This window comes from Ochotona princeps, chromosome 1 (genome assembly GCF_030435755.1).
Source record: "Ochotona princeps isolate mOchPri1 chromosome 1, mOchPri1.hap1, whole genome shotgun sequence".
NCBI classification, from domain to species: Eukaryota; Metazoa; Chordata; class Mammalia; order Lagomorpha; family Ochotonidae; genus Ochotona; species Ochotona princeps.
In genome coordinates, this window is record NC_080832.1 from 56,777,598 (window position 1) to 56,784,793 (window position 7,196).

General features: G+C 40.0%; 1 protein-coding gene across 1 annotated transcript in view; it reads right to left on the reverse strand.

Moving 5' to 3' along the window:
• The window catches only part of LIN28B (lin-28 homolog B), a 125,606-nt gene extending 119,529 nt beyond the window's left edge, over positions 1–6,077 (reverse strand). Inside the window, exon 1 of the mRNA XM_058660385.1 lies at positions 5,873–6,077. The gene's annotated coding sequence lies outside the window, so the exon portion shown is untranslated. The remainder of the gene's footprint in view (positions 1–5,872) is intronic.
• Positions 6,078–7,196: the final 1,119 nt, after the last annotated feature.

Here is a 7,196-nt window from a genome sequence, read left to right on the forward strand (position 1 = left end):
TAAGAATTCTAAGTTACAATTCATTCATGAAGTGAGAAGCTATTAAGCCCAGAGAATTGAATAAATAAAAATGCGATACTACTATATAACATATTATACAGAACTTTATTTCAAATTACATCTTGTTAGCTTTTAGTTCTAATACAAAATGCCAAGGCTACTTCAAGTCAGTAAAAAGTGATTTAACAATCAAAAATATTCAGCATAACAGAAAAAATTTCATTAATCTCATAACAATCTTTTCAACATCCAACAACTTTATTATCATTATTTTCTAAAAAATAATGTAACTATAAGGTACATTATGATTTACTAAATATTCATGTGATGATTTAAAACATAAACTAATTTACAATACATCTTATTTCTCATCGAAACAACTGCATTCATAGGAAAGAAATTGTAGGTAACAATGTGATTTTTCTTTCTTAAAAAAATAGTTAAAGGAAAACTTTTAAGATGCACTACTTAAAATCATTCCAAACATACTATGCAAACACCTGTGTAAAACCTAAAGTCAATTTTGAATTGACTATCACTTAAACAGCAATATATACATATATAGAATTAACTATTAGATGAGGAAGTAAAAACTGAAGAGAATGTGGGTGCTTTATTAAAACATTTTGTTATACTGCCCTCTAAAAATGTTTAATGTGAGTTAAAACCTTTTATTGTAATTATTTTTTAGAATTAGTCAGTAGACTATATCCAAATGCTATTTAAACCAAAGGCAGGATAAATGATTTTTACAATTTAACTTAAAAAATGTAATCTTGGATATGACTGAAAATGTTATGAATGTTGTATCCTCAATCATACAGAGCATAGAAATGTAAAATAAATTCCTTAAAATGAAAAAATTTTTGTAATGAAATCTTAGGTTATTGGAGTTTTGAAACAGGAAACTTCAAATTCAGAGAATATTTGAAAGTTTTTCTGATGAAAAACTTCATAGCACTTAAAGAAAATCATTTCTAAGTTGCATTATTCCTTATCCATTCTTTTTTTTCTTATCCATTCTTTATATATATATATATATATATATATACAGAAAATGGTTTAATTTTGCAGCATATTATGTGAAACATAATCATAGAGGGAAATATCTGTAACTGGTGAAGTAAACTTTCTCAACCATTTTACGAATTGAAATTTTATTGATTTCACATTAGATATGGGCACCTGTATCATTCTCTTTGAAACAGTATAAGAAGAATTTATTCTAGAAAATAAAAATCTTCAAAGACTAGTAATTTTAGTCAAATGTCATTTTGTCAAGATTGTTTAAAGGCAATGATCATGGCACAAATATCAAGTGATAAAACAATTCTTTAGCTTAAATGTAAATAACTTAGTTGAAGTTGATTTTGCTAATGCAAAGGTTTGCATTTTCCAACTGTTTTTCTGAAACAACACTTTTCTTAGAAAAAGCTCATAGCTCAGTCATTGCATTGGGCATACTAAATAGAAGAAAAATAAAAGGAACAATAGCATTTTAAGTGAATCAAAAAAACTTGAACTCTCTATCTTTAAAAAAGTTAATCACATATATTTTGAAGGCTTATCACCACTTGAAGATAATAAAAATGATTCCCCTATAGATGAACACCTTTGCTTAATAAAATAATTAACATGGATTTTGAACATATTTAAAATTTTAACATACAACATTCACATTGTAAATTTATAATGTCATCAGTAATTAAAACTTTCAGTGCATTTGAACTACTTCCAATATGCAAGTCTCCGATCACAAAGTAATGTCAAAGAGGGAAAAGTGTTGACAATCCTGCATTGATCAGTACACATTATACACATGTATTGAAACGTCACACTAGAACCCATATGTATATACAGTGCTAACTTAAATGTGTTAAGTACACATGAAACGTCACACTAGAACCCATATGTATATGCAGTGCTAACTTAAATGTGTTAAATAAGATTGCAATGAATGTTTTCATGTAATAAAGATATGTTTTAGAAACTGTACATCTTTAAATCACTTAACGGTATATTAAATGCCATTAATACTAAACAAAATAACATTTTAGTTTGCAGAAATTAGGTGTCAAAAAGGTAAAACATAACTGACATTTCAAAACATTTTAAATCTACAAACCTCAATTTTTAAGTTGTACAGTATATTCTGCCTAACAAATTTCTGTAGAGGATGAACAAATATCTCACAAACGGATTGTTTAAAAAATATTTTAACAGTAGCATTTCAGTGCTTAAGTAAATTTCTAAGAGAAATACTGATTTGAAAATATCTAGAAAATTTAAAATATGTTTTTCTACCATCAGAACTGGTCATTGAACACTAAGTGCTTTTTTCTATATAATTACGCTTTTGTTCAGCCATGAAAAACTAGAAACCGATTGCTTAAAAATGAGCTCCATGCCCTTTGTCCTGGCTTGTCACCTTTGACCCTTAATTTGAGATGATGCTGCATATAAACCTATTCTATTTTTAGTAAAATGTCAGAGTTCTATGCTTAAAATAGTGATTTTTTAATGAAATATTACATGCAGTATGGCATTCCTTTCAGGTAACTGCTCACACAACGTCCAGCATGGTAACACAGCAAGCAATAAAAGGCTGTAGTTCATCCCAGTTCAAACAATAGAGAGTTTCCCAAAAATGCTATGTCAAGACCATTATAATTTTAAAATCCGTGTTCTTCTGTTTGTTTAAAAAAAATCACCTCTATGATTTCTAGGTGCAATTTATTTAATGAGAGAGTTCCAATTTAAACATGACAGTTATATATTTTGATGTTTCAGTTTCAAAATATAAACCTGAATAAAAGCTGCAACCTTATAGCAACATCAATTAAAACTGGCAGTTTTTAGTGAGCTCATTAGTTGCTTAAATTGGTTCTAAAACCCTGCCATCATCTGCCAGAGGGCAGCTTTCTAAAAGAGAAAACCTCTAGCATGGATCCTATGCTTAACTGATATTATCCAAAACCAATGTTCCACAGTTAATTACTGTATTTCAGGTGAAAAAAATTCCTTCACCATTTCTACATGAAATTTCCTTCCATTTCTGGCAGACAGAAAAAAATTTAATACATAGAATAAACTTCTCACAGTTTTGAAGCAACTTAATCCCCGACACAATTTCTGTGTAGTTTTCAGTCAGATTTAGCAGTGAGCAACATGGCTGTCTTGATTCAGCACTATGGTCAGCGACTTCACACAGCCTCATTATATCTGAAGCAATCTGACAATGCTACACGCATGTAGGTTCTGGGGAAATTTCTCAAGCCAAAATATTTCTGTAAATCCCTAGATATGGTTGCACAAATCAGTTTCAAGTGCCTACTATAAAGAATTTTTATTGTTCCTTTTGCCAAATTGGCAATACTTCATTACTCTGTGATTCATACAAAACAGCACTTATTTGCAAAGAAAATATAATCCCTTTTTTAAAAGCTAAGAAAATCAGGCATCGATTCTAAAGCATTCAAACATAAAAAAACTTTTGTGAATTTTAAAGGAAAACAAAATTCTACGAAAGCTATCTAATAAGAAAACGTTTTAGATGACAAAACCGTACTCCCTCTCATAATCAATAGTCTTAATTACTTATAGATGATTCATCTCTACATCCGCACTTTTTATCAACTCAACTACCTGCTGAGGATGAACGTGGTAAGATCATTTGCTGACCCCAGGTTGCTTATACACTTTACAAAGCACCCCAATTAGAGACTTGTTTTATATAATGACTTATTTTTCTTTTCATTATCAAGTATAAATTATGACAGCAGTGTGTTACAAATTCAAAACAGCAAGGACATGATCAGACACAGAGCATTATTAAACTTCTAGGCAGGTAAGATCTGTTTAATCTTCTCTTCAGCATAAACAAGGGAGAGAAAAAACAAAAAGCACTTAAATGCAATATATTTACTAAAATTCTAGCGGCTTTTCGGAACATACGTGTGTAACACCCTTTAAAATGTCATTCTGAAGACACAACTGTGAACACTACCATTTTCAATCTTCATCCGCTTCCTTTACAAAGCAGTCTCACTGACCCTCCTTCCCTCTCAGTCCCCTCACAACTCAGTCAGCATTTACATCCTGATTAATTGCACAACAGATTCTTTCTGTGAAAGAAGTTTGGCACTACACTTTCAAGACGCTCTATAATCTCAAAACAATGAGAAGATAATCATTAAATTATCTTGTTCTAGATCAGTTGAGAAACACCCATAAAACAGCTCTAATAACCAACATATTGCATTCCTTAAATTCTTCTATGACATTAAAAGCAAACAATGCTTAGCTGATCCTACTTGTAAAAAGGAGACGTCTAATAACTCATTAAACGTGCGCCCTCCCCACTAAACACTCACAGAAAGCCAGCTCTGTAAGAAATCAGGCACACTCGGTTGCTCTGTACTTCATACATGCAAAAATAAATAATTTGAGAAGCAAGACCAGCCCCCAAATGGACAAGGCTTTAACTGTTCAGCTAAATGGCTGCTTATTACATGTTATTTTGTTAATTTGTAGTCCACCTCCTCTGCAAATCCACAACAGTAAAAGGCAGAAACTGCATAACTCTTATTTTAAAATCACACAAACTCATTTATTTGCAAGAATTCACTTTCAATTTTTAAAGTGTCCTAAAGCTAAATAAAATGACATTTTAGAACTCGTAAGACTTAAAATTTTGCCTTTGTAAAAAGCGATTTTGCATTGCACCTAACATTAATAATTTGCACCCCCAAAATGAAACGAAGATTTTCCTGATCCAAGTTTAAAAATCACGTTAAGTCATACTTTTCCAGCAATGTAAAAATTTTAAATGCATGCTGATATTAGTTGCTTCACAACCTTCACTCTCCCCACATCTCTAAGAAATAAAAGCTAGCATAAACGCCGGGTGTAACTTCTCCCCCCTCCCCCGCGGTAACAATCTTGGCAATCATCTATGAAGAATGATATTTCTCGGTTGCCTTAAAACCTATGAATGAAAAGCAATGCACCGAACCGAACTGGCGAGAACTCGGCAACACAGGCACCTAAGATTCCCTTTGGTCTTACAGCAAAGAATTCAAAATGGCCGACTTACTACTACTTACATATAAGAAATTTCCGCAATGAAGACACTACATACATACTGTAAGACGCTATTCGAAAACACTCAATCTTTATTAACGTGCAGGGTTTTTTATTTTTAGTACAAGTTTTTTTTTTTTGGAGTACACATCCTTGTAAGGCACCCGCATCCTGTGTTCCAGTAGATGATCTACAAAACCGTCTTTGCCACTGTGTTTCTTCCTTGGCCTTTCCTTCTCAAAAACTGCCCGAAAGCCAGGGGCGTTGATCTCCGTTCTCCCCCCCGCCCCCCCCCCCCCGCCAGTCCTTAATTTTCTTTTTACACCACCGCCACGGAGAGCCCACAAGGACCCCCGACGCCTGCCCGGTACAAAGCAGCCCGGTCGGCGGAGTGCGAAGGGCAGGTGCGGACGCCCCCTGGCGGCCCCTCCGGGCGCCCCGTCCTCCTCCCGCCGCCAGCCCGACGAGCCCCGGGGACCGCCGAGCGCCCCGAGAAAGGTGTAAACCCGGAAGTACAACGACCGCCCGCGTCCCCGGGGGCCATCGATCCGGGCCCGACCCAGGCAGGACGCGGCGCTCGGGCTCCTCCGAACGGCAGCGTGCGGCGAGACCTGTCTCTCCCCCGACACCGGGCCCGCCGCTCGCCCCTCCCCGACGCTCGCCGAGCGCCCCTCGACGTTGCTCACGTGCCAGCCCTTGGCACCGCCGGCCGGGCTGGCACCCGCGCGCACACCCGGCCACGCTCGCTCGCTCGTTCGCGCGCGCCCGCTTGCGGCTCCGGGCTGCTTACCTCCGGGGCCTCATGGTCGCGTCGCCGGCCCGGGTGTGAGCGGGGACGGGGATGGGAAGGGCCTTCAGTCCGGGAGGACGGAGCGGAGGAAGGGGCCTGATGTCTGTCACTTCCTGAGGGAAGCGCGGAGACCCGGGGAGGGTGGAGTGGGGGAGATGCGCGCGGCGGGGCGGGGAGGGTCGGCACTTTGTGAGGAGGCGAGCAGAGGACGCGCGGCGCGCAGCTGCCCGGCGCCGAATCCACCGTCGCCAGCGCTCGGTCGCCGCAGCCCGGAGGGTGGCGGGCGCGGGGAGTGGGGGGGCGCGGGCCGGGGCGAGGGTCCGACTGGAGCCCTGCGTCAGGCGGCGGCACGCACACACCTGCCCGCCGCCCTGCCCGGCCGCGTCATTGGCTGCCGGCGCCGAGCGCGCGAGATTGAACCTTCCATTCATTCCTGGGCCGAGTGGGCGCGCGCCGCCGCCGCCGCAGGGCTTTCCCCCGGGGCTGCCGGGGACGCGGGCTCCCGGCAACGCGGGCTGTGGCCGCGCACCGCCGCCTCCGCTGGCTGCTCTGCTGCAAGGCTGTGAGGAAGCCAGGCCCTTGAGGGTCCGCGCGGGCAGCCTGGGGACCCTGAGCAGTGTCTGAGCTGGCTGCTCGTGGGGGACGCGACTGGCGGGGGGCAGAGCTGCCGCAGCTCCCTGCTCCCCAGCCTGGCCTGCTAGTGCAGTGAAACTGTAAAATGGGTACTACAATCCTTCCTGACGCCGGTGATGTCTTTACTGGAGCTATCATGAGGTAATTAATTCAAGCTAGTCATTGCTGAGTGTGCAGAGTCAGAAGTGAGGAAAATGGGCTACCAGATATTCCTTTCCTAAGCCATGAATTTATCTCAGATTGCATATAGACTTCCCACATAGACACAGAGAGGCGAAAGGTCTGCTGCGAAAAGCACACAGATTCAGCATTGGTAGTTGGCAGTCTTACCCAAGCTTGAGTGTTTTCTAGTTTCTAACTGATCCTTTACCAGCATTGTTTCTTACTCTGCTATCAGAACTCAGCAGTTCTAGTCATCCTTTATCTGACCAGCCACAGCCATCAAAGATAGCCTTGTGATCTGAAATATTGTACCCAATTAAAGCAACTCAGCAAACTAAAAGAGAGAGAGAGAGATGTCCAAGAATGGAAAGTATGGCGTGCAGGAACAATAGCTTTAAAAGCCACTCAGGCCAGTTAGCTGGACTGAGAGGGTTCTTCACACATTACTGGAATCACCACACTCTCGTGTGGAATTTTCTGGTGTGAAATTAGGAAAATAGTTCCTCTACTAGGAATAACCATAGTTTAG